General features: G+C 44.7%; 1 protein-coding gene across 1 annotated transcript in view; it reads right to left on the bottom strand.

The window, feature by feature from the left end:
- Positions 1 to 25,422, bottom strand: part of COPS4 (COP9 signalosome subunit 4) — a 71,336-nt gene extending 45,914 nt beyond the window's left edge. Inside the window, exons 1-2 of the mRNA XM_073601037.1 lie at positions 25,187 to 25,422; positions 20,239 to 20,317 (exon numbers count right to left, since the gene is read on the bottom strand). The gene's annotated coding sequence lies outside the window, so the exon portion shown is untranslated. The remainder of the gene's footprint in view (positions 1 to 20,238; positions 20,318 to 25,186) is intronic.
- Positions 25,423 to 27,798: the final 2,376 nt, after the last annotated feature.

Here is a 27,798-nt window from a genome sequence, read left to right as displayed (position 1 = left end):
GCTGACGTCACCAGGATCAGACGAGGCAGCAGCAGCATGTCATCCTGACTTAGGAAGTCTGGATCGATCCGCCAGCTGCCTGGACTGATGGCAGCCTCAGCGAACCGCTGAGATGGCCGCTCCCCGTCCCTCCACAGCTCAGCGCTCCAATGAATGTGGAGGAGCAGAACAGTCAGCAGCTCTCCGCTTGGTGAGGTGAAAGAACTGAGCCATCTGCGGTGTTCGGTGGCTTGGTTCTCAGTGCAGAGACGGCAGGGGACAGATGCTGTCTGATGCTGCATCCGCCTAGGTAAGTGTGAATATGCAAAAAAAAAAAAACATACTTCTCTTTTAAGGCCTGGATAGTAGCTCAGGACTTGAAATTTTGAGCCCTGACTTACAACACATCAAGTGGGGAAGAGGGTTAGCATGAGTACGGCCAAGTGTAGGCTCTGAAGTCTTCTAACTCCACCATCTCCAGCTACATCATTGACCAGGCAGGTGTCTCTTCCCTAGCTGTTGGAGCATAAGAAAAAAATATTCACTCACTCACCCCCATGCCCAGGGCATCAACGACAGCTTGGCAAAATTGCTGAATTTACAGCAGCTCCTGTTCTAGCCAGTGGAGTCTGCTCTCCTCTAGGAGTATATGGCCTGTGCTGCATCAAACTGGCAGCTTCCCAGCCACCATTCTTTTTACCCGAAAGGCTATCCTTGCCCTCCACCAGAATGTGGAAGTAAAAGTAAAGTCTGCTTTTTCACTTGTAACTACAGATAAGCCTATAATAAGGCTTACCTGTAGAGATGGGCCGAACACCTCCCTTTCGGTTCGCAACAGAACTCCCAAACAGAGGAAAAGTTCTAACCTGAATGGCGAACCCCATTCATGTCTATGGGAGCCGAAAAGAAAAAAACAAAAGTGCCCATTTTGAAGGTTTATATACAAAGTAAAGAGTATATGAGATAAATCCCCGCTATGGCTAAGATGCTGTGAAATGTAGAGCTGCTGCCTCTACGAATACGATTCCACCTAGGTGGAGTGTATTAAAAGTGTGTGGAAAGCAAGAGTAGATATGGTGCTGCTCTTATGGGATAAAATATTGGTGATCAATTACCCTGTTTGGTGCTTAATGTGATTACTTAATTTCTGTGAATCTTAAATAATATGCATATATGATAAACTAGCAAAAAAACATAAGTAAATACCTAAGGACTAACGCTTTATTTTATGTTACATGAAAGCACATTACTTTATCATCTTTAATAAAGTTTACCAATACGGTTTTACACTATGGGCATCCCTCCCTTCTTTTATATGTAAATCCGAGAAACAACATTTAAAAGCACAGACCGGGGACATCCAGGAGGGCTACACAGTGGCCAATACTGTGACTGCCTGTACCCCTGCAGGGGGAAGTGAGTCCGGTGAGTGCAAGCAGTATAAGAGCACGCTGTTGAAGAACCATTATCTAGCCATCACCTGGACAAGAAGTTTCCCATATCAATTTGTTCCCTACGAGGGGTTCCCCTCAGAACCACTCCAAAAGACTTTTGCAATTAATGGAACTTTTCTTATCCAAAAATACTGGTTTTGAAGCACATAAGTCACTTTTTGTATAACTCAGCACAAGACATTTTTTTGTAACATCCAGCACAAGTCACTTTTTTGTAAAACCCAGCACAAGTCACTTTGATTGCAATATTAGCACCATTTGCACGTTGTTATTTCTCATATAGATAATGAAATATAAGACTGTGGCACTTTGGAATTTCACCCATATCATAATGAGGTAGAGCTATGTATCAGAGTGATAATAGAAATTGTAACCTTGTAGTAACAAATAATCATAAATTTTGATCCAAATCATCCACGGATTAAATTTTTGGAACACATTTTGATAAGAAATCATTATTATTTATTTTCGGTATACACAGGTATTTACTTTTTTTTGCTAGTTTTTTTTGCTAGTTTATCATATATACACATTATTTAAGATTATTTAAGATTCACAGAAATTAAGTAATCACATTAAGCACCAAACAGGGTAATTGATCACCAATATTTTATCCCATAAGAGCAGCGCCATATCTACTCTTGCTTTCCACGCACTTATATACAAAGTAATTGGCCAAAAACCGAGTCAAATCACATTTACAATGACTCACGGTTGCAATTGCCAGCAATCGGCTATTGAAAAAAAATAAAGAAAAAAAACGGCTTGTCCCCCCCACCCCCAAAGAAAATCTATACCAGACCCTTATCTGAGCAAGTAGCCTGGCAGGTCAGGAAAGGGGGGGGGACGGGTGAGCGCACCCCCCTTCTGAACCATACCAGGCCAAATGCCCTCAACATGGGTGCGGCTGGCACCGCGATTGAGGATGGATTTACATCAGGGGACACAGGTTTTTTTTTTTTTAATTTAGGGATTGTAAAAATTTGTTTCTGTGCTTTTTTTCGTTTTTGAAATTTTTTTGGTGAATGGGTAGGGGTAATATGTACCTCATACTCATTCACATGGGGGGGAGGCCCGGGATCTGGGGCCACCTTGTTAAAGGGGGGATTGAAGATTCCGATTATTCCCCTGCCAGCAGACCCCCGCAACCACCAGCCATGGTTGTGGGGATGAGACCCTTGTCCCCATCAACATGGGGACAAGGTGCTTTGGGGTGGGGGCACAGAGCAAAGCACCCACCCCCCCCATGTTGAGGGCATGTGGCCTGGTATGATTCAGGAGGGGGGGTGGGCGCTCGTTGTCCCCCCTCTTTCCTGACCTGCCAGGCTGCATGATGGTATGGATTTTGGGGGGGACCCCAAGCCAGCTTTTCTTTTTTACTTTTTGGCAAGGGGTTCCCCTTAAAATCCATACCAAACCCAAAGGGTACTGTATCTGTAACTATAGATACAGTACCTAGGTTTATAATACCTGTTTGTACACTGGATCCATGATGTTAATTTCTTTCCTAGATAAAGCTTGTATTATTTCCATTATGGTGTACATCTATATATTTGTGGTTAATGTCCTATGCTGGTTGCAGTAGTTCTTCTACCCTCAATTACTTTGATAAGGTTAGTGGTTAATTTTTTTTGTGAGGGCCATTTCTCATACCCCCCCCCACGAAAAAAAAGAAGAGGGCTACACATATGTAATGAAACAGTTTAATTTTAAAATCAGTGTGGTGAGGTTTGTAGGCGTCTGTTACACACTTGCTTGTGGCACAGCCATTAAAGCTCCTCCCACTGACATAATTATTTGACAACCTCATCCATTTGGCACAGTTCACTGTGCACCCTGCTATAATTCTTCATGTTGTTTTTTTTTTTTGGGGGAGGGGGGTGCAAAAAGAATGACCGGTCCTGGGTTCCAGATGGTATGACCGTGTGTATGCTCCATCCGACAATTGTCGGACTTTCCGCCAACAAATGTTGTCTAGCATGTTTTAAAATTCCGCCAACAAATGTGTGTTGTCGGATTTTCCGATCATGTGTACACAAGTCCGTCAGACAAAAGTCTAAAGTACAAACACGCATGATCGGAAGCAGAAGCAGTCGGTCTTGTAAACTATCGTTTGTAATGGAGAATTAACATTTATGACGTGGCAAATTATGAAATCTCCAAATGCAGCGCACAATTCTCTCCTTCTTTAATGGGAAAATAATGAAGCTGCTTTGCTGGTGATACTGGTGGAGTTATTGCAAACAAATTTTCAAAGGCTTTTTTTTTCTAGTGATATCAAGAATATTATTATGTTTGTTTTTTTTTTATTTGGGCAAGTTACCACAACACCATTATCCAGTAGTTTTTAAGATCAAAGATACAACTATTCTGGTGTCCCTTGTTAATTTTACATTGTATTTTTTTAAATGTAACTGCCTACTCCCAAACTGTCATTTGAAGTAAAACACAAAGCCAAGTATTATTCGCCACAATTTTTTTTATTGTGCATCAAAAAAAGAAAACAAATAAAATTAGACATGCTGTCTGCCAATAGAACTTAACCAAAGAGTGCATTCTATGCATCCAAAAATATAGAAAATATACCAAATCAAATCATTATTCAACCAAAAAAATAATGTCAAAGCAATAACTCCAAGACCAATAATAAATAAAATGTTATCTTCTCAGATTCCGCAACATGTCTGGTTGAGGAACGGCCGTTCAGAAACAAACTGAAAAGCATGAAATGAAAAGTGCGAACTGAAAATCGCTAAATGAAAAACGCGAAAAGAAAAACGTGAATCAACACTCACCAAACTTCTACTAACACGAAATTAGCAGAAGGAGCCCAAAGGGTGGTGCTAAAGAGCTGAAAAGCCACGTAGTACGTCTAGTATGTCACTACGTTCGTAATTGTTGGCCAACATTTGTGTGACCGTGTGTATGCAAGACAAGTTTGAGCCAACACCCTTCGGACAAAATTCCACGGTTTTGTTGGCCAACAATCCGATCGTGTGTATGAGGCATAAGAAAGATGAACACAAATCACTGTGCAGCTTCCCCTTCACTGTCCAGTCACAGGCAGGGAACAGTGGCCTAAGCTCATAGGAAGTGGGTTGATAGATGACAGCTGTCAATCAAGCTGAAACACTTAGAACAAACTTCCCAACTGTCCTGCATTCCACGGGATAAGTCCCAGGGTCCCGTGGATCTGGGCTGGAGTCCCGGAGGCCACTGCCAGAACAAGTTCCAGCAGTGGGGGTGTTCTCAATGGATGCAATGCCTGCTCTGACACACTGCACCCAGGGAGCATTCCTGCATGCCTACGCTCTCTGCCTCTCCTGCTCCCCGTCCACTTCAACCCTTCTTCCAGGCGTTTGTTTCTAGGACCGCTGGCGTCCTAGCAACTGATCACGTGCTTTGCAGGCGCACACTAGGAAGAAACTACCTTAGTCCAAGCTGCTTCAGGACCTTCTTGCTCCTTTCCCTGACTCCTGCTTCATGCCTTCCAGAGAGGCAACACTCGGCCGGCTCTCTGCTCCCCAGCCACCCTTTCAGAAGTTCAAGAGCTGTAAGTAAACCCTACTGATCCACCTGCACTCGGATAGCCGCCACCGCCCTGAACTCTGTCAGCCTCTCCATCTACTGCCGCTCCCTGCACCCATGGCTGCCGATAAGGGGGTATCTCCGGATCTCATGTACCAGCTGGGGCATAACAGTGGGACCTGGCATCTTTATTGTATACTAATATTCCGCGCTCAGGACAGACACCAATACGAACTGCAGCCCCCCCAGAAGAGGAAAACACCTAGGTGAAGTCCAAGTACTATAAACTATGAAAGGGGGATTGGCGCTGTTCAATATTCAAATGATGATACCATATCTCACCACAAGGGAGTGTGTGTACAACTAATCTGGGTGAAAAAAACGTGAAAAGATGCTGAAATATTAGGTATTAGATACGTGTAATCCCATAAACATTAAATATCAAATGTGCAAATCACCCCAAAAAATATAATATAAGGAAATTATGGAAATTACCAAAAGTATGACTAAAAGCACTAGTGAACATAAAAACTGCTCATAATGAAAATAGAATGTAAAAATTGAGATAAAAAATATATTAAGAGCACCCTAAAAAACAATAAACAATAAACAGTCCAAATACAATACAAGGGTATTCATATGGAGGTATTGCCCTACCAGGACAGTTGAATTAATTGTGGATCAAGTAAAGAGCATTTGCAGTTGGTCTCTGATGCTTCATGCCATTACCAAGATTGATTTGGCCATCCACTTCAGCAACTGGAATCTGTTCACTGCTTCTGCTGCTTTCTGTGTGTGTACCAGGGAGGTTTCTCCTAGGAATACAGCGGTGACACAAATGGGAAGGAGTCGGTGAGGGGGACATCGATCGTTTGGAATCTCGGCCACCTGATCTACATTTATATGCCCATTACCCCTGCAGGGGTTGGGCGCTCCGGTGAGTGGGGGCACAAGTGGGGGTTCCATATAGGACGGTTTACACCAACCACAGCAGACGTATCCGGAATCGCTTGGATACACACCATAATTTCGCACAAGGATTTTCTTACACATAGGACAATTTTTGGATATATGCATTACACCTTTGAAGTTTTTGCTTGCACGGACCACTATCACTTGAAGTTTTTGGTTACACGGACTACTATCACTTAATATTTTTTCTAATCATTTTTTATCATATATTTTTTATATATGTATTTTTTTATCATTGGTTCACGTTTTTTATGGCCACATTTCAGATCCCATATATACACAATTGTATAACACCATTTGGACTGTTTATTGTTTTTTAGGGTGCTCTTAATATATTTTTTGTCTCAATTTTTACATTCTATTTTCATTATGAGCAGTTTTTATGTTCACTAGTGCTTTTAGTCATACTTTTGGTAATTTCCATCATTTCCTTATATTATATTTTTTGGGGTGATTTGCACATTTGATATTTAATGTTTATGGGATTACACGTATCTAATACCTAATTTTTCAGCCTCTTTTCACGTTTTTTTCACCCAGATTAGTTGTACACACACTCCCTTGTGGTGAGATATGGTATCATCATTTGAATATTGAACAGCGCCAATCCCCCTTTCATAGTTTATATTACCTGGCATCTTTATGTTTAATTAAGCATGCAGTTTAAGGGGGTACCTCTGGATCTCATGTACGAGCTGGGGCATAACAGTGGGGCCTGGCATCTTTATGTTTAATTAAGCATGCAGTTTGTAATGCTTCATCGCGGCTCCTACCCTGTCCAGTACAAAAAGATAACATTTTCTCGGGCCCCATAACTTCATCTTAGGGGCCCAGGAAGAGGTAGCAGAGAGAGAACTTCTTTTTGTTTTTGTTTCTGCATGTAGGTGGATGAATTCAAATCACAGCCACCGCTGCCATCCTCAGTAAGTGATAATGACAGTGAATGGCAGTACTGTAGTCGCAGGCGGCGGTCACTCAGTGGCAATCTGTGAGGCATCAGAGAGGTAGAGGAATCGGCACAGGGATCCAGGGGTCACATCCGGCGTTAGTGTCTATTTATTCCATTCTATATTTATTAAGTATTATTATTAGGGATGAGCTGATACCAAGCATTTGAGCGAGTATCGGTACTCGCCCAAATGCTCCCGATACCGAGACATTGCAGTGCGATTTGCATCAAAACAAAATGAATGGGTGCAAATCGCACTGCAAAGAATCGATTTGAACAGGTATGTAGTGTGATTCCTGTCCAAATCACATGCGATTTCCATGTGTGTGTGTGTGTATATACAAAGGGTTTAAAGCGCCTTAATTGCTGCCGGTCCTCCCTGTAATGATGTCAGTAATCTTCTCACTCCTAAGTAGCATGATGGCAGCCTACAATCCTTCACCTCCACAGCAGCCACTGTCAGTGGCTCTACAACCTCACACTCGCTGTCTGTGTGGGCAGGTGGGGCTCTACCCTGTGAGTCAGTGTGTGTGCATGCATGTACAGTGGGGCAAAAAAGTATTTAGTCAGTCACCAACTGTGCAAGTTCTCCCACTTAAAAAGATGAGAGAGGCCTGTAATTGTCATCATAGGTATACCTCATGTATACCATAAGAGACAAAATGTGGAAACAAATTCAGACAATCACATTGTCTGATTTTTGAAAGAATTTATTTGTAAATTATGGTGGAAAATAAGTATTTGGTCACCTACAAACAAGCAAGATTTATGGCTCTCACAGACCTGTATCTTCTTCTCCTCTGTCCTCCACTCATTACCTGTATTAATGGCACCTGTTTAAACTTGCTATCAGTATAAAAGACACCTGTCCACAACCTCAGTCACACTCCAAACTCCACTATGGTGAAGACAAAAGAGCTGTCGAAGGACACCAGAAACAAAATTGTAGACCTGAACCAGGCTGGGAAGACTGAATCTGCAATAGGCAAGCAGCTTGGTGTGAAGAAATCAACTGTGGGAGCAATAATTAGAAAATGGAAGACATATACCTAGTGAATGACCTGCAGAGAGCTGGGACCAACATAACAAAGGCTACCATCAGTAACACACTACGCCGCCAGGGACTCAGATCCTGCACTGCCAGACGTGTCCCCCTGCTTAAGCCAGTACATGTCCGGGCCCGTCTGATGTTTGCTAGAGAGCATTTGGATGATCCAGAAGAGGATTGGGAGAATGTCATATGGTCAGATGAAACCAAAGTAGAACTGTTTGGTAGAAACACAACTAGTCGTGTTTGGAGGAGAGAGAATGCTGAGTTGCAACCAAAGAACACCATACCTACTGTGAAGCATGGGGGTGCCAACATCATGCTTTGGGGCTGTTTCTCTGTAAAGGGAACAGGATGACTGATCCGTGTATATGAAAGAATGAATGGGGCCATGTATCGTGAGATTTTGAGTGCAAAACTCCTCCCATCAGCAAGGGCATTGAAGATGAAATGTGGCTGGGTCTTTTAGCATGACAATGATTCCAAACACACCCCCCGGGCAACAAGAGTGGCTTCATAAGAAGCATTTCAAAGTCCTGGAGTGGCCTAGCCAGTCTCCAGATCTCAACTCCATAGAAAACCTTTGGAGGGAGTTGAAAGTCCGTGTTGCCCAGCGACAGCCCCAAAACATCACTGCTCTAGAAGAGATCTGCATGGAGGAATAGGCCAACATACCAGCAACAGTGTGTGACAACCTTGTGAAGACTTACAGAAAACGTTTGACCTCTGTCATTGCCAACAAAGGATATATAACAATGTATTGAGATGAACTTTTGATATTGACAAAATACTTATTTTCCACCATAATTTGCAAATAAATTATTTCCAAATCAGACAATGTGATTGTCTGGATTTGTTTCCACATTTTGTCTCTCATAGTTGAGGTATACCTATGATGACAATTACAGGCCTCTCTCATCTTTTTAAGTGGGAGAACTTGCACAATTGGTTGCTGACTAAATACTTTTTTGCCCCACTGTATATATGTGAGATAGGGTTTTAGATTGTAAGGTCTCTCAAGGATAAGTTCAGCTTTAGCTACATGTTACTAAAGGTGCATACGGAAAATGGGCAGACAGTTGTCATCAGTCTGCTGGAGCTTGACATTGTACCTGTGATCCATTGATCGTGGGTGCAATGCTTTGCAGGATCAAACGTAAGAAAATAATGAATGCACATTGTTTTACCTGCAAAATCATGTGCATTTATTTTTTCTATTAAATGTGAACATAGCCTTTAAAGTGTTACTAAAATATTGCCACTATATACCTTTTTTGGATGATCTGTATACCAGTTACATGATAAACTAAAGTTTCTCCAGTGCTGAGAGTTCAGAAAGGAGGAGATTTCCTCTGCAGCCTGTATACATGCCCACATGTGTGATGTCAATATCATGTGACCTGGTTATCTCTGAGAACAAGTAACTGTAAACTCCAGCATAAAAGACACAACTGAGCATGTGCAGGTCAGCTACTCTGCCTGTGTTAGCTGGCCTTCCCCAGATAGACAGTGCAGGATAGGAAGGGAGGATCTATGCATACAGGATAAAACAGCCTTTTTACACAAGGCAGAGGATTAACCCCTTAAATTCCACAGTGAGTATAACAAGCCTGCTATGCTGCATATACAGACAGATTTTACTGTTGTGGGTTTAGTAACACTTTACAGGAGAAGTGTAGGAATAGCAAAAAAACCAAACATCTATACTCGCCTCCCTGCTGCGGCATCAGTGTGATGCTACAGCAGCCTCCTAAGCCTGATAACTGAGTGGTCACATGACCGCTGATTGTTCAGTTCTCAGTCTGCTCCAAGCAGAGCAGTGACTAAGCTCACTGGGGAGTGGGCTCAGGCTCTCATTAGTGCATATAGAGGCCATCTGGCAATCAGGCATCTTGGTGGATTCCGACATTACTGTCGGGATCCTTCCAGAGCCTGGAGTGGCTCTGTGATGTCAAGTAAGTGCACTACAGTGACCAGGAAAAGAAGTGTGATCAAGATACAGTATCTTTGGCCATACCTCTTGTGAAAGACCTAACCAAGATAGGGGCTTCTGGAGAGGACTAGGAGCAAGCCTCTAACCCACTGACTATGGCCCAGGGAGAGAGCAGATCATTCTCTAATGATGGACCACCACTTAAAGAGGAGGTCCACCTAAAAAAAAAATATTAAAAGCAAGCAGCTACAAATACTGCAGCTGCTGACTTTTAATAAATGGACACTTACCTGTCCAGGGTGCCCGCGATGTCGGCAGCCGAAGCCAATCAATCGCTTGGCTCTTGGCTGCTGCCGCCATCCTCTGTAAGGGAATCAGGAAGTAAAGAGTTGCGGCTCCACTTTCCGGTTCCCTACTGCGCATGCGCGAGTCACGTCCTAACTGGTCCCCGCTATCTCCTGGGACCTGTGTGTTTCCCACGAGACAGCAGGGGGGGGCGTGACTCCCGCGAGAGTCTATTCCCAGAAGTGGGTGCAAATACCTGTATTATACAGGTATCTGCAGCCTCTTCCCCTCTGAAAGGTACCAAATGTAACACCGGAGGGGGGAGGGTTCCGAAAAGCGGAGGTTCCATTTTTGTGTGAACCTCCGCTTTAATGGACACTGAAAACGTGGTTTGGATTACTTCAGATGGGACAGTAATATTTATCCACAATATCTCCCAGGAAATATATAAAGACTATTCCTGGTTTGTTTGATTCTGGACTATACATGTTAATTGAAAGAGCTGGGCACATTAGCCTGTTTCATGTTCTTTAATGTAGGAGTCGAACAGTCTCCTACTGAGGTCTCCTGCTATAGTCTGTTGCCTACAGAGATCACTGTTTGTATTGTTAATTGTGCTAATTGGAACACCTTTTGTCTCTCCTAGCAAACCCTTGTGAGATGTGTTTATACTTATGATATTGTGTCCTTTTGTATTCCTTGTTGTAGGGGCCGAATAGTCTAGTCATCCATGTGGCCAATTAGGTAATGTTTATAGTATGTAAGTTGTTGTAATTATGTTTCGGGTTACAGTTTGTATTGTTAGGGTAATATGATCAGGAGGGGGGAATGTCCTCCTGTGGTATATATTTGGTGTGAGTTTGTTCAAATATACATTCCATGTTCCAGTTTGTAACTGAGCTAGTCTCTCCTGTTTCTTGGTTACAATATGTGGCTGTAATATCTGATATCTGAAGGTCCAGACTGGAGGAAGCAGTGTACTAACGGAAGCACTCAAGCGGACACTTCTCTTTTAAAGGTATAGACTGATGTGAATAAGTAGTATTTTCCTAGTACGTGTTACTTTTAAAGCCGGCCAGGGTTTGCGTAAGTGAATGTAGCGTCCACTGAAGTACTGTGCCATGGGCTAAATGGAGCTTGCTCAGGCAGACGAACCTCTTTAAAGCGACACTAAATTCTGGTGTAAAAAAAAAAAATATCCACCAACCTACATTAGAACTCCTCGCTAGCACCATTTTGTTTAGACAAGGCAATAGCATAAGTAGAAGTGCTTGTCACACCCAAAGGAAGAAAAGCGTGATACACCTTGCAGCTAGGGGTGCAGGGAATTGTGGGACTTGTGGTTGTGAGCTGCTCCCCGGCCATACAGCAGGGACAAGTAGGAAAAAAACGATCAAAATGGCCAGGTGAATGAACATTTCAAATTGAAAAAAAAAATGTTTTAAAAAATATTTGAAAGTTGATTTTTAATATATAGGGATCTGAGAAGGTGGTGGGGCCCGGCTTAATTTCTTTTTGATGACTTGGCTTATGCTTTAACGACCCACTTCCTTCTCCCCAGATATATATACTCACCCTTTTTGTCTACCACATTGCTTTGTACTGCCGATGTGTCTTCGAAACACGTTGGAGGGCATTTTTGTAGCACGTGACACGATTTTCAAATGCCAAGCTCAAAGTTGCACAAACGTAATCGCGTACAAAGAACGCTGCTGCTATGATCTCCAGGGAGCTTGTGTGCATTTTACTGAACCAAAAAACCATCAAAACAAACAAAAAGTTATTTGTACATGATTAAGTTTGTTACTTGTGCCAGTTTTGTGGAGGCATTCGAAAATGTGAGTGTGCATACTTGCAGATTTTTTAAAATAGTTTTAAATCTTTAGTTTTATGCGATGAACCCTCTTATTATTTTATTCTGCATACCCTTTATACTGTTGGTAAGTAGAGGAGAAGAACTGAAAGTGGTTATAAAAGGTTCATTTTTTTTTTTTTAAATAACAAACATTTTATACTTATTTACAATGGTTTTGCACAGAGCAGCCCCAATCCTCCTCTTCTAGCGTCCCCTGCTGAGTGCCCCCAATAGCGAGTGGCGGCCCTGGGGGCATTCATGTGTGCTTGCTTCTGAGCTGCCTGTGTGCGTCTAAGGGACACACAGAGCGTGGCTCAGCCCTGCCCCCACTCCCTCCTCACTGTGATTCAGGGACGTGTGGTGGGGTCAGTGGCTGGTGAGGCACTGACTAGTATCAGATAGGGGTGCAACGGATCGTCACCGATCCGTGATCCAAACGGGTCAACCTGTTTGGATCGGCACACTCACGCTCCGCGGCCTCGGGTCTTAGGAAAGGCCGCGGCTTCGGCCTAGCTCCAGAGCCGCAGCCATCTTGGTACACCCGGCGGCGCTGAACTGCGCGCTGACGTCATCACCCCTCCCTCAACTCGTGGGTCCGGCGGCTGGCTTGGCGACTTCTATTCTTAACTGTAAGGTAAGACTAACAGCACTAGTCTTACTAATACTCATCTCATAATGTATACAGTGGGGAGTCTGTGGATATTACAGCACTGCAGTGGGGGAGATTTTGGATATAACAGTGGGGATATGTGGCTATATTACAGTGGGGGACATGTGGACTGGATATATTACAGTGGGGGACATGTGGACTGGATATATTACAGTGGGGGGATGTGGATATATTACAGTGTGGGAGATTGTGGATATATTACAGTGGGGGAGATTGTGGATATATTACAGTGGGGAGATGACGTGGATATTACAGTGGGGGAGATTTTGGATATTACAGTGGGGGAGATGACGTGGATATTACAGTGGGGGGAGATGACGTGGATATTACACTGGGGGGAGATGACGTGGATATTACACTGGGGGACATTTTTTTTTGTTGATCCGAAAATGATCTGAACCGTGACTCCTGATCTGAGGAACGATCTGAACCGTGAGTTTTTTGCTCCGTTGCACCCCTAGTATCAGAGCCAGATACACACAGGCTACATACGCCACGAACGTTAGAGCGAGAGCAATAATTCTAGCACTAGGCCTCCTCTGTAACTCTAAACATATAACCTGTAAAAAAAATGTAAGTGTCGGCTCTGGAGATTTTTAAGTACTGAAGTTGGGCGCCATTCCACAAGTGTGTGCAATTTTAGGTATCAATTTACTCGACGTAAAAAAAAAAAAAAAAAATCAGGCTAACTTTAGTGTTTTTTTTTTTTTTTTTTCTTTTAATTCATGAAAGAGTTTTTTCTCCAAACCTCCATTCTCATTCACATCGCTGAATAGAGTTCAGGTAAGTATTAGGGTGGGCTGCACACTAAGGGTTTTTTTTTATCTTTAGCCTTTACAACTATTTGAAGGCTTATAACAGATCACATACCTACATTAAGCACTTCTAGACCCTTTTCTAATCAAAAGGTCCTTCATTTTTGGCAAGTCATTCTAGCCTATAGGGGAATGAGCGCTTGCCACTTTATCATGTGGATCACTTGAATATTGGTGAAGGGGAGTGCAATTAGTATATTGATTGTCTGAAGAACTTTTATTTGAAGATATTCAGTTTAAATCTATGGCACTTTTAATGATATATTTGCACAATATTTATTTGAACAACAAAAGACACAGACTTAATTTTTTTGCACATTTGCACTTTATTTATAGGACATTAAGCACTAATTTTTTGCACGTTGTATTTTATTTCAAGGAAATTGTTTAGCTTTATTGACAATTTGCTCATGTTGATTGACTTAAAGAGATTGTATAGGTAAAATAATAATAAAAAAAAAAAACACACAAACATGTCTATACTTGGAACATACAAGGGAATTGTACAAAGCAGCCGCAAACCTCCTTTTCTTGGGGGTCCCGCCAACGCTCCTGGGCCCTCCTCTCTATCGAGTGCACTCGTGTCCACTTGTGTGTGCTTGCTCCTGAGCCCCACTGCTACGTCCATCGATAAGACAGCAGGACTCAGCTCTGCCCCTGGCTTTGATCGACAGCAGTGGGAGCCATTGACAAGCACAGAGCTGGATCAAATAAGGGCTTAGGTAAGTAAAAGGTTTTAGAACCATTTTAATGTATTTTGGAGCACAGAATAATAATAGATAATAAATTAACGTGATTGAGGGGGTAGGCCGGCTTTGGTGAGATGTGCTAGCAGCTGATGAGCAACAGGATTGAGGGGGTGGGCCTGGCTGGCGCCAGGTGGGGCCACACCCTTGGACCTGTTCGGTGGTGAGACTTAACCAAGAGATGTCAACGCTGGAGCACGGTGTAAACAGGCATATTGTGCTGAGGGAGCCTCAGTTGTCAGCTGACCAACCAGAGGTGGGGCACGGAGTTGGCTATTCTGCTTACAGGGAACTATAATCTCCTCCCCTCTATACACAACTTCACTCTGGTATCAGAGAAACAGTACAAGGTAAAGCCAACACATTCCAGGGCCATAAAAATCATCTCCCTTCATTAGGGCCTGAGGAGAAGGTGAAGTGTTCCCCCACCTTTTTGTATTCTGCATGTATGGGCACAGAAATACTTCTCTTGTTTTGTAGGCTTGGTGTGATTCTCATTATCTGTCATTTTTTTTTTTTATGTATGGACCCTGCAGTGTATTTTTTATCTTCTGTATTCTAGGTTGAACTCGCAGTATATAATTTTTCTTTTTTTTTTAAACTCTGCCAGCAACCCAGCCTCATAAAAAAAACAAAAAACACAAAGAAACTTTACTGCTATGGACTGTGCAAGTATTACTTCCTTAAGTAAGGTAAACAAACACTGTTTTTTAAAATTATTACTGGTATTTATTCAGCCCCTGCAACATAAGCGATGTTGATGTAGGGATTTCACCCACTTTTCTATTGTATTCTGACAAGGGGACTTCATCCTGCCTGAAAACACAGATCAGCATTTGCAGCCATTGGCTCGGTAATGATGTACAGTATCTCTTGGCCTTGGGGGTAACCAATGAGGAGGAAGTCTTTCCCTTCCCAACAGGGGTGTACAGAATAGGCCATGAACACCAAGACCCTGGTAGTACTAAGCCCAAGCAAAGGAAATCTTTAGTGATATATCTGAAGATCATTCATCATATAAGGATACTAGCAATAAACAGACGCTTAAAGTGTTTGTAACCCCAAGAAAAAAAAAGGAAGGAAGAAAGGAAGGAAGAGGATCCTATTCCTTTAAAGCATGTTATACAGCACAGTGCTTGTGTTGTGTGATTTAGCCCCCTGTATCACCTGAAATACCTGGCTAATCCTGCCTGGTTCTGACCCCCCCCCAACCCCCCCCCCCCCCCCCCCGTAAACTGAAGTTATTTATTTTTTAAAAATGTTGAAAACCATTTATCATTTTCCTTCCACTTCACAGTTATGTGCCACTTTGTATTGGTCTATCACATAAAATCCCAATAAAATACATTTACGTTTTTTTGTTGTAACATGACAAAATGTGGAAAATTTCAAGGGGGTATGAATAGTTTTTCAAGGCACTGTATTTTATCAATTATGTCTTCCAACAGGTCCATTAGCTTTCAAGTTATTCTAGATGATTAAACACGAAAGGCACAGAATCCTGAAGGAAGACTGTGTGAATATGGATGCGTCTGGGGCCCACTGGATCGATTATGCAGCAGCGCTGAAGTGTTTCTTTGGCAGGGAAGTCTTTATAATGTGCTAATATGTACTAGCACATTATGGCATATCTGGGGACCCTTTATAATTTTTATATCTGAAACGTCTAATCAATAATAACCGATAATGAAAATCATTGTCAACGATTTTCATTATCGATTAGTTGCTACGCGATTAGTTGGTGTACTAACGACACGCACCTTCCTCTTTGCCTGTCAGTCCCGCCTCTGTCCGAGTGTTCTTCCTGCTACAATCCCGTGTACAAGCCCGCACCGCTGTATACCTTTCTCATAGCTGCGCTCATGTGACCGGGCACGTCCGCCTCTCTCCTCTCCTCTCTGCTGGTGTCAGCCCCGCCCACTCTACTGCCTCGAGGGAAGAGAGAGAGAGAGGAGAATAGTGCCCCATCATTGATTCTCGGGGGGGGGGGGAGGGGGGGGAATAGTGCCCCATCATTGGTGTTCCTGGAGGGGGGTGAATAGTGCCCCATCATTGGTGTTCCGGGGGGATAGTGCCCCATTATTGGTTCTCCTGGGGGGGATAGTGCCCCATCATTGGTGCTCCCGGGGGGGGGGGGGGGGGAATAGTACCCCATCATTGGTGTTCCTGGGGGCGGGGGGAATAGTCCCCAATCATTGTTGTTCCGGGGGGGGGGGGGGGGAATAGTGCCCCATCATTGGTGTTCCTGGGGGGGGGAAATAGTGCCCCATCATTGGTGTTCCTGGGGGGGGCATCATTGGTGTTCCTGGGGGGGAAATAGTGCCCCGTCATTGGTGTTCCGGGGGGGCGGTATAGTGCCCCATCATTGGTGTTCCTGGGGGGAATAGTGCCCCATAGTTGGTGTTCCGGGGGGGAATAGTGCCCCATCATTGGTGTTCCTGGGGGGGGGGAATAGTGCCCCCATCATTGCTGTTCCTGGGGGGGGGGGGGAATAGTGCCCCCATCATTGCTGTTCCTGGGGGGGGGGGGAATAGTGCCCCTATCATTGCTGTTCCTGGGGGAGGAATAGTGCCCCCATCATTGGTGTTCCTGGGGGAGAAATAGTGCCCCATCATTGCTGTTCCTGGGGGGGGGGGGGGGGGGAATGGTGCCCTATTCATTGATGTTCTTGGGGGGGGGGGGGAATAGTGCCCCATCATTGGTGTTCCTGGGGGGGGAATAGTGCCCCATCTTCATTGGTGTTCCTGGGGGGGGGGGGGGGGAAATTGTGCCCCATCATTGGTGTTCCGGGGGGGGGGGGAATAGTGCCCCATCATTGGTGTTCCTGGGGAGGAATAGTGCCCCACCATTGGTGTTTTTTCAATAATCGTTAGTTGCAGCCTTATTAGAGACCTTGCGCTCCTCCACTTACCATTTGAGGATGCCCCACAGATGCTGGAGATATGCTTGGCCAGTCCAACACCTTTATCTTCAGCTTCTTTAGCCATTGAATTAAATACTGCCATGTGGCCCAGTCTCCGAAAGGAGGGGATCATGCTCTGCTTCAGTAAGTCACAGTACATTTTGGCATTCATGGTTCCCTCAATGAACTGTAGCTCCCTAGTGCTGACAGCACTCATGCAGCCCCAGACCATGACACTCCCACCACCATACTTGATTATAGGCAAGACACACTTTGTCTTTGTATTCCTCACCTGGTTGCCACCACACACGCTTGACACCATCGGAACCAAAAAAAGTTTATCGTGGACTCATCAGACCACATGGCATGGTTCCAGTAATCCATGTCCTGAGTCTGCCTGTCTTCAGCAAACTGTTTGCGGGCTTTCTTGTGCATCACCTTTAGAAGAGGCTTCCTTCTGGGAAGACAGCCATGCAGACCAATTTGATGCAGTGTGCGGCGTATGGTCTGAGCACTGACAGGCTGACCCCTCACCCCTTAAACCTCTGCAGCAATGCTGGCACGTCTGTTTCCCAAAGACAACCTCTGAATATGACTCTGAACACGTGCACTCAACATATCTGGTCGACCATGGTGAGGCCTGTTCTGAGTGGAACCTATCCTGTTAAACCGCTGTATGGTCTTGGCCACCATGCTGCAGCTCAGTTTCAGGGTCTTGGCAATCTTCTTATAGCCTAGGCCAGGGATATGCAATTAGCGGACCTCCAGCTGTTGCAGAACTACAAGTCCCATTAGGCATAGCAAAACTGACAGCCACAAGCATGACACCCAGAGGCAGAGGCATGATGGGACTTGTAGTTTTGCAACAGCTGGAGGTCCGCTAGTTGCATATCCCTGGCCTAGGCCATCTTTATGTCAAGCAACAAATCTTTTTTTCAGATCCTCAGAGAGTTCTTTGCCATGAGGTGGCATGTTGAACTTCCAGTGACCAATATGAAAGAGCGATAACACCAAATTTAACACACCTGCTCCCTATTCACACCTGAGACCTTGTAACGCTAATGAATCACATGATACCGGGGAGGGAAAATGGCTAATTGGGCCCAATTAGGACATTTTCACTTAGGGGTGTACTCACTTTTGTTACCAGCAGTTTAGACATTAACCACTTCCCACTGCATAAACGGTGTGGACGTTCCTGAACATCCTTCAGAAGGAGAGGGATTGCGCAGTGGCGCGATCCCGATGCACGCATGTCCCCTGGACATGCCGCATCTCGGATCGGCAGGAGGGCTCTGCTATTTGCCCTCTTGATCACATGATGGCTGTGTCCAATCACAGCCATCATGTGATGTAAACAGCCTGAGGGGAAGTCACAGGAAGCGGGATCATGTGGCCGCACAGTGGCATGATACCGATGTGCCCGTGCCACCCAGATGCAGGGCAATGTTGCTTGGCAGGAGGGCTCTATGATTGGCTCTCCTGATCACATAACGGCTGTGTCCAATCACAGCTGTCATGTAGTAAACAGAGAGCCATTGCCAGGCGATCAGAGTCAGTGAGGAGAAGGTTAGCGGATCTGCGAGCAGGGAATCAGTGTGTATTAGCTGTTTTTTACAGCTTTTTACACACTGATCACCCGGCTAGTGTCCCCAAACAGTGAAAAACACCAACACCCGTCACACATCTGTCCCAGTAAACATCTGGCACACATCTGCGCGTGATCATCTGGCGCACATCTGTGCGTGATCATCAATCAGTCCTTCAAACAGGACAGGTACTCAGGAAATGAAATGTGTAATTTTATGCATTTAGAACGCCTGACGGTGCTACTTGGATGTTGGGCCTCTCTATGTGGATAGGCTGTGTAAAAGTCTCAGACATGTGGTATCGCCATACTAAGGAGGAGTAGCTATTTTTGCTATGTACATGCTAGGTGTTAGAAATATCTTATAAATTGACAACTTTGTGTAAAAAAAAAAAAAAAAACAAACACACACGTTTTCATTTTTTTCCACATTTTCCAAAAGCTTATGGAAAAAAACGACATGTTCAAAAGACTCATTATGCTTCCAGAAATATACATTGGGGTGTTTACTTTCCAAAATGGGGTCATTTTGTGGGCATTTCTATTGTCCTGGTGCTCCAGGGCCTTCAAAAATTTTATAGGTAGCCAGGATACTAAGGCTGGCCATACACTATTCAATTTTCCTGTTCAACTTTCCTTTAGATTTACCAAAACCATGTAATATGAGGTGAAACCTAAACCTTTTCAATGTGTATGCAATCAGGCAGGCCCTTGCACTACATAGTTGAAGGTAAATCTAAAGAAAATTGAATAAGAAAATTGTATGGTGTATGGCCAACTTTAATGTGTAATTTATGTCTCTAGAACGCCTGATGGTGCTCCCTGCATGTTGGCCAGGCTGTGAAAAAGACTCACACATGTGATATCACTCAGGTGTGAATGCAGCCAGAAAGGGACTGGGGAATCTTTGTCCTCAGTCCCTTTCCCCACCTAAAAAGGCAAAACAGCAAGGTCTGTTTAGATAGTTTTGTTTTATAAGATAAATAGATATTATAAAAAGTAATTTTAAAAAATTTGTAAAATATAATATAAAAATAAAAAATCTACTGACACCATCCACTGCTCTACTGACACCGTCCACGTTTTTAATACATTTTAAAATATATTTATAAGAGTGTATGTTATGAGGGACTCTGATGCAAGGAGGGCAGTATTGTAAGGGGGAACTCTGATGTAAGGAGAGCATTGATGTAATATGATTATATTGTAAAAAAAAAATAATACAATTGTAAAAAATAATTACAGAATGGAAATTAAATAATAAAAATAAAAAACTACCGACACTGTCCTCTTTCGGGGAAGGGGGGGGGGGCACCAAACTGAGTCTTGCCTTGGGTAAAACATTGTCTAGTTTTGCCACTGAGCATAGGTGTTATAAGAGGGGTGGGTGCAGTTTTAATCTTAGTTAGTATCACCCCGGAATTCTACTTTAATAAGAAGTTAAAAAGAAAAATTACATTTTGGATTACATGCAAAAGAAAGTCTGTTCTCTTCTCTCACAAGACATCCCTTACCTGTCAGGAATGACAGAGGCTCACTGCAGGTCCTTTCTACACCCAAAGCAATAGTGGAGAGCTTCTTGTTCCAATGAAGCTGCAGATAAACAAGACAATACTTTAAAAAACTTAAATGTGACTACAGGGGACACTTTTCTTCTTCGAGATCTTTTTAGAAGAGGCAAGACCCTGTCACCAGACCATGCAGGTAAAAGCATATTGTAAATGCTACTTGCAGTGTTTTTTTCCTTTTCATTAATAACTTTCATTGACTTGCAATGTGCCTGTGAACATACTAAAAATTTTGATGAATGCAGAAGGAGTCAATCCCCTACCACAGCCCCTCCTTCCTTGCACGCCATACTCTTCTGTTTCTTTGGAAGTGTCTTATAGATGCCTGTGCTGGCACAGCTCCTCTACCCCTCACATAACCCTTTATGTAGCAGCCAACAGAGGAGTGAAGGGGGAATACTATAGATCTCTGGTGCCCAACCTGCGACTATTTGGCATCCCTCAGGGCCCCTGCAGACACTGATTTGTGTTTTCCCATTTCCCTGTTATAGCAGTGATTTCTAGCAGTCTCCAGTCTATAAATTGTCTCCCGAACAGTCTAAAATGGCTCCTGTAGCATGTTTACAGTCTATGACAGACTACTGCAGCATATTCATAGTCTCTAATCATCTCTTGTATCCTGTTCAGTCTCTGACCTTCTCCTGTGCCATGTCCGCAGTCTCTGACCATCTCTTGCATCATGCCTGTAGTCCCTGATTATATCTTGTTGTCTCTGACACTGAATATTCATTGAATTGCATGTGCAGCCCTTTGGCAATGTTGAGGGCTGCATTTCAGGCCCCTCAATATCAAGAAAGTTGACCTCCACTGCTATAGAAGGTAACTGGAATGACAGCGCTAAGCAAGCTGGGGCTGCTGACACCACTTTCAACATAGCGGCACCCACCAGCAGTCTCAGGGATTTTGGACATCTACACAAGGTAGGATTTTACAGGTAATATAAATAAAATGTAATAAATATACATATAATCTTTTGGGGAAAATTGTTGCTGAAATGAACAGTCTGGTGACAGAGCCTCTTTAAGGTATCATAGAATTACTGCAATAAACACATGACAGGAGTTCTAATCCTTCCTCACTCCCTTCAAAACTAAGATTCTGATTGGACATATATATTATATAGAACAGGGAGCTCTAAGATGACTGCTTCCTCCTTGAATATTGTTAGGGAAAAGCTACAGGCTGGGAGACCCATCTATGACACCAGAGGAAGAGTTTCTTCCGTCATAAAAAATCCTGCCTTATAAAAAAAAAGACTTCACTACCACTTAAAACTTTTTGGAAAGCAGTGAATGTCCAGCCTAAATATTTTCTCCTTTTTTAGTTGGATGAAGTAGGGATAAGAATCTCTGCTTGGTTTTTACTACTATCCAGGGTGCTGTTAGATTGATTTCTCCCTTATTTCCTTTTCAGTGACAACAGTTTTATCAGACAGGAAGTACAAGGAAGACTGCATGGTAGATAGTGAGGGGGGAATTCAAAATGTTGTGATCCAAACAGGAGGTGAGAGAAAATCTTCCAGTGGGGACATATTCTGGTGGCAAATGTCTAATCAGGGGGTGGGTGGCTTCTTTTCACTTCCTGGTGTATCTGTAGGAAAAGAAGCAACATTTCAGATAAAGGTTCTAACTATTCCCAAAACTATAAAAAAAAGGTCTGAAGGGAGAGAAACTACATACGGTTTACCATCACCCCTCAATACTGAGTGCTATCAGGGGCCCCATTTTCTCAGGATTAAAGGGCAAGCCCTCCTTCCCTCCAATAGCATCCAGTATGACTTACACTTTAAACATGAATAACAGAGGCATAAACCTATTGGGGGGGGGGTCACTGTATACCTTCAGCAGCCGCTCCTCCTCTTTAGCCCTGCAGAGTGAGGGCCCCTTACCCCCGTCACTTATACAGGGTGAAAACTCTATTTAAAGTACACTGCCAGGGGCTATAACTACTACAAGGTAAGGGCCCCTCCATCTCAGGCCTCCTCTTTACCGTACACTGTGATGGCTCCCTTTACTGTATCCTGCCAGGGGCCCTTACTGCTTAAAGTGGAGCTCCACTCAAAAGGGGAAGTGCCACTTTTCTGGCTCCTCCCCACTCTGCTGCCACCTTTGAAACCTTTTGGGGGGGGGGGGGGGGGGGGGAATGGGTACCTGGTTTTGACAGGTACCCGATCTCACTTCCAGCTGAGTTTGCCGCAGCAAACTGAGCCGGAAGTTTCGCCCCCCCCCCCCCCTTGTAACTGGCCCATTCACAGAGCGCAGCGCTATTCATGCATGCGCAGTAGGCTCAGGTGAAGACACCGTTGGATGCCTGGGCAGGTAAGTTCCCTAATAGTAAAAGTCAGCAGCTACTCCTCATTAAGCCTAATAGGTACAAGGTAAGGGCTCCAAACGATAACCAACTTGTGCTGCCCTTCACAATTATGATGCCTTATATAGTGCAATGTATTAAACAATATTATACATGAAATTAGTCCCAAAGTCACTTAATTGTGCAATGAAATAACAGTCCACTTTGAGCTTTTTATGGAATGCAGGGTTCAGGGCTGTGTACATCCCTCTAAGTACAAAGCTCCCCTCCCCCCCAGATTCTATCTCAGAGCTCACACCCCCGCTCCCCTCATTTCGCATGTCCCAAATCATCTCCCAACATCTAGAAAGCCTCACAGAGTGCAGCTAAACAGGGGATCCGTGCAGGTTGCTGGCCTGAGGAGAAGCTTTTCTGCCTGTGTAGGTTCTCCGCTCCCCTCCCTCCTCAGGACTGCAGGGTAAGAGACTTCTCCTCCTCATACCTCAGCAGGGCCGCCATCAGAAATTTTGGGGCCCCTTACACAGTTTTAGGCCTGGGCCCCCCCCCCATCCCCAGACCTGACCATCAACATTCCTCAGTCCCATCTCCCCATTCCCATGTCCTTCTCCTCCTCCAGTCCCATCTCCTTCATCCCACATCTTCCTGCTCCAGTCCCATCTCCTCCATCCCATGTCCTTATTCTCCTCCAGACACATCTCCTCCATCCCATCTCCTTCTCCTCCTCCAATCCCATCTCCTCCATCCTGGGGTTCTGGTGGAAACTGTCTACAAGGGCATTTCTCTTTCACTACCTGCTGTGCCTATGTGACCCCACAATGGGACACAGATGGTAAAAAAAAAAGAGAGTGGTTTTAACTCTTCCATAATTTAGCCAAAATGGAAAAAAAGTGCTTGCTTTATATATACTTTTTATACATAACTAGAACATCTAATAGGGTTATATCATTGCATGAGGTTCCCCTCACTTCCTGTCTTAGTGTCACCAGAACAGGAAGTGGGGGAATCTCACTGTGGGGAAATAGCTTGCAATTGTTGCCTTATAATGTCATTATATATATATAATAATGTGTAAACAATTTCTGGCTGGAGATCCCCTCACTTCCCGTTCTGGTGACATCAAGACAGGAAGTGAAGGGAAACCTCATGCAATGACATAACCCTGTTAGATGTTCTAGTTATGTATCATACTAAAGTATATATAAAGCAAGCACTTTTTTCCCCATTTTGGCCAAATTATGATTTTTTTTCCCCATCTGTGTCCCACGGGTTGCAGGCAAAAAATTGCTCGATTCCCCCATTAACACAGACGGTGTTGATGGGGGAATCCCTGCTGTGGAGCCATTGTATTCTCCCAGTGGGGGGTGGGAAAACCGCCCCTGCCAGGAGAACACAGTAATTATTGCTAGTGGCTACAAGAGCTGCTAACGATAATTGTATGTAAAATCTGACAGGCTGGTCGTACTCAAGTTGATTGATCGATTAACTTGGGTACATTCAGCCTGCCTATACATAGATTGAATCTTGGCCAGTCTCTGCTAAACAGACCAAGATTCAAACGGTCTATGGTCGGCCTTATCTGCACTCTAGCTGCAGTCTTCACAGGTGTCGATCCAGTTTTTCTCAGCAGGGGATCTGTCCGCGGATCCCTTGCTGAGCTGAGCGGACAACTGACGGGTCTGTGTACACTCATGCTGTCCATTTACACCCAACCGCCCCCTGATCCAGCCAGACGGAGAGGAATGGAGGCCCTTCCATATTTTCTTTCTGCCAGATCAGATCAGAGGCAGGCGGGTGTAAACGGACAAATTTCCATTTAAATCTGCCGCTCCATAGAGAACAATGGGCGGTCCGATCAGGTTGCCTCAAAAACGGCCAGGAGGACCCGATCGGACCACTCATGTGAAAGGGGCCTGAAAAGCAATCTTCGTGGATTGCTTTTCAGACCATTGTCTAGTTTAGTGAACCTGGAGTAATAACAATCACTGTAATGCTTCCCATATTGCTGTCCCTTTAACATGGTGACATCAGCTGACACCTATGTTGCACATGTGTAATGTTCCTTTCACTCTGCTAAAAGGACAGCAATAGGGCTGGTAATAGAGTGATAGATATTAGGGGAGCACAGCCTGTGCATGTACAATGTCTTCTAAAAGCTTCAGGAAAACACTTTTTTTTTCACTTACCTCGATCTCTGCAGCAGCTTCTCTTTAGAGGAATTCTGTCCCTCCCACCAACACAGATAGCACGAGGCTCTGCAGTGATGGACAGTGCACTCTGTGTACCTATTGGCTAAGGAGGCAGCAGGAGGCGGAGCAGCCCGCCTCCTGCTGCCTCCTCAGCCAATGAGCAACTGTAAGGCTGTTAGATCACTCCCTCATACCATCTCCCGAGTCTCAGCCCTGCCAGTTTACTATGCTTGGCCTACGGCGTCTCTCCTGCAGACCAGCACTATTTCTCCTCCAGCTCCTCTCTCCTTTTCGCCGGGCCCCTCCAGATACTCGGGCCCGGTACATGTGTATCGGCTGTACCCCCCTGATGGCGGCCCTGTACCTCAGTGCCCCCCACCTCTCCCTCTCCTCCTCACCTGTCCCCATCAGCCACGATCACTTCTTCTTTCTAGCTGAAGAATGTAGAGGAGGAGCCGGGGGCGGGGCTCCGAGGCTGTCAGGCAGGTGTACACAGGCGACGCGTGCTGGCGAGAGTCCAAAAGCTGATAGGGAGCAAGATTGAAGGGGCGGAGCGCGTGCGCGACGAGAAAGCATTAACTAAGTGCGTCACGCCGAGGGAGGCTTAGTCTCCGACTGGCCAGCTAGACGAGTGGTACGCATCGGATGTATTCCGTCACGCCCACCTTAATGCCTTCAGCCCACAACACGTCTGACTGCTAAGAGGGCGGAGATTGTCGCTAGGTGATTTAGAGAGGGGGCGGGCACTTACTGAGGCCAAATCGGACATTTTTACTAAGGGATCAGCGTAAACCATGGGGGTTAATGGGGCAGACTGCGCCCCGTCCCTCCCCAGATTACACTGGCGCCTTCCACCTACAACCGCTCTCCACCTCTGATGCTGTGGAAGCTGATTTTTTTGCTACAACAAGAAAAGGAAAAAGCCAACGATAGATAACTCAGAAGAGGGGTGGAGTCCAGCAGATCTACGCCCCCATGGTGTTGTCATGGTTACAGACGTCAGCTCTGCTGAGCGTTATCATCACACACACACAGGACCCTTGTCAGTGCTCTGTGTGTGGAGCTGAAGAGAGGACGCAGAATCAGGAGAGGGGGCACAGCCGGAAATTAGCGTCTGTTTAGTCCATTCTATATTTATTGATTATTATCTATTAATAATAAATACATTGTATGTCCATAAAGAGGGAAATCATGGCTGAAGAGTCTCAGCAGAGCTGCACCACTAGCCATTGGCTTGGGTACAAATGTCAGCTATGGTGGAGGGTTTTACCTTTATTTAGGAACCTTTCCTTCATAACACACCGACCACCATCCTCCAGTCCTCCTGTTCAGTTACCAGTGTAAGGAAAAAACGCCAATTGCCACTGACAGTGAAGAGAGATAAATACCTCCAATCTGAACATTTATATATATTTAGCACTAAAGAGACCCCCTGGAGGGTAGTCACAGGGCAGGGCACTTCTACTGCCATGCAAGTCCTTAGTAAGGTCCCTGCCGCATGGTGCGGACTCTACTTTGCTCAGCAGTGGATGTCCACTGATCCCCTGCTGAGCATGGCGGGTGGATTACAAGTCTGTGTCTGCTCCACTTATGCAGAGTGAACATGGACATAGCCCGCTCTGCTCTATTGGCGGTCAGACATAAAATGGACCGGCTGTCTATTTATGCCCGACTGCCCTCCGATCCACCCAGAGGGGAACGCATCCCCTTCCAATTGTTTTTAGCAGATCAGATTGGCACGGGTGTGCTGTTCCTTCAGGCTGGGTTCACACTTATGCGGGTTTCCCCACCTCCAATTCGCATAGCAGGAGATTGTGACTGACTCTCTATGGAGCCGGTTCACACATCTCCACAGCGGCTCCGGTGCAAATTGAAAGGGAGTCCTGTGCGTCTTTTGGTCCGAATTCAGCCCAAAATTTGCGCTGAAATCAGACCTGAAATGGTGAATGAAGACGCACCGGACACCAGCTGTGAGCCGCTGCGTGTTCCTGTGTGAACCCAGCCTCAAAGTGCATGTCAAGCTGCATCCAAAGTACATTTAGGAGATATTTACTGTACCTATAGATAAGCTTTATTATATGCTTACTTATAGGTAAACATCATACATGGGAATTAACTCCCACTTTAAGGTAAAAATGTTTAGGCTTTAGAATCACTTTAATGTATTCTGGAGGACAGAATAAAAATAGATGATAAATGAACTTGACTGTGGGGGTGGGGCCGGCTTTAGTGAGAGGCAGGCTCATGTGCTAGCAGCTGATAAACAACAGTATCGAGGAGGTGGGCCTGGTTCTGGCGCCAGGCGGGGCCACACCCTTGCACCTCTTTGATGGTGAGACTTCACCAAGAAATGTCAATGCTGGAGCATGGTGTAAACAAGCATATTGTGCTCAGTGAGCCTCAGTTGTCCGCTCACCAACCAGAGGAGCGGCATGGATTTGGCTGCTCTGCTTACAGGGGACGGGAATCTCCGCCCCTCTGTATACAACTTCACTCCGGTATCAGAGAAACAGTCAAAGGTGCAGCCAACACATTCCAGGGCCTCATTAGGGCCAGAGGAGAAGGTGAAGTGTTCCCTCCCTTTTATTCTTTTCTCCTCCGTTCTCAAGCTTAGACCCAGACGAGACCCTTACTACGTGCCTACAAGAGTGGTTTGGGTCTACTGGTTGCCTCCTTTAATGCTGTACACCTTGTTTTACTGCAGAATGTTATAAGACAACATTCTGGTAGTGTTAGAGAAGAATTTTAAAGACATGATAGGTTCTTATGATGGACACCACCTAACCCTTAATGTAGCAGCCAGGAGAGGAGCAAAGGGGAACATCATAGGTCTCAGGTATCCAACCTGCATTTTCTGTGCAGCCCTCAGGGCCCCTGCAGACACTGATCTGTGTTTTCCTATTGTCCTGTTACAGCAGTGATTTCATGTTTGTAGTCTCTGACCATCTCTTGTATAACATTTGTAGTCTCTGACCATATCCTGTTGTGTCTCTTGTCTCTGACACTGAAA

This window comes from Aquarana catesbeiana, linkage group LG01 (assembly GCF_042186555.1).
Source record: "Aquarana catesbeiana isolate 2022-GZ linkage group LG01, ASM4218655v1, whole genome shotgun sequence".
In the NCBI taxonomy this organism is placed as follows: Eukaryota; Metazoa; Chordata; class Amphibia; order Anura; family Ranidae; genus Aquarana; species Aquarana catesbeiana.
Note: the sequence above shows the minus strand (reverse complement) of the source record. Positions and strands in the feature narration are given on the sequence as shown.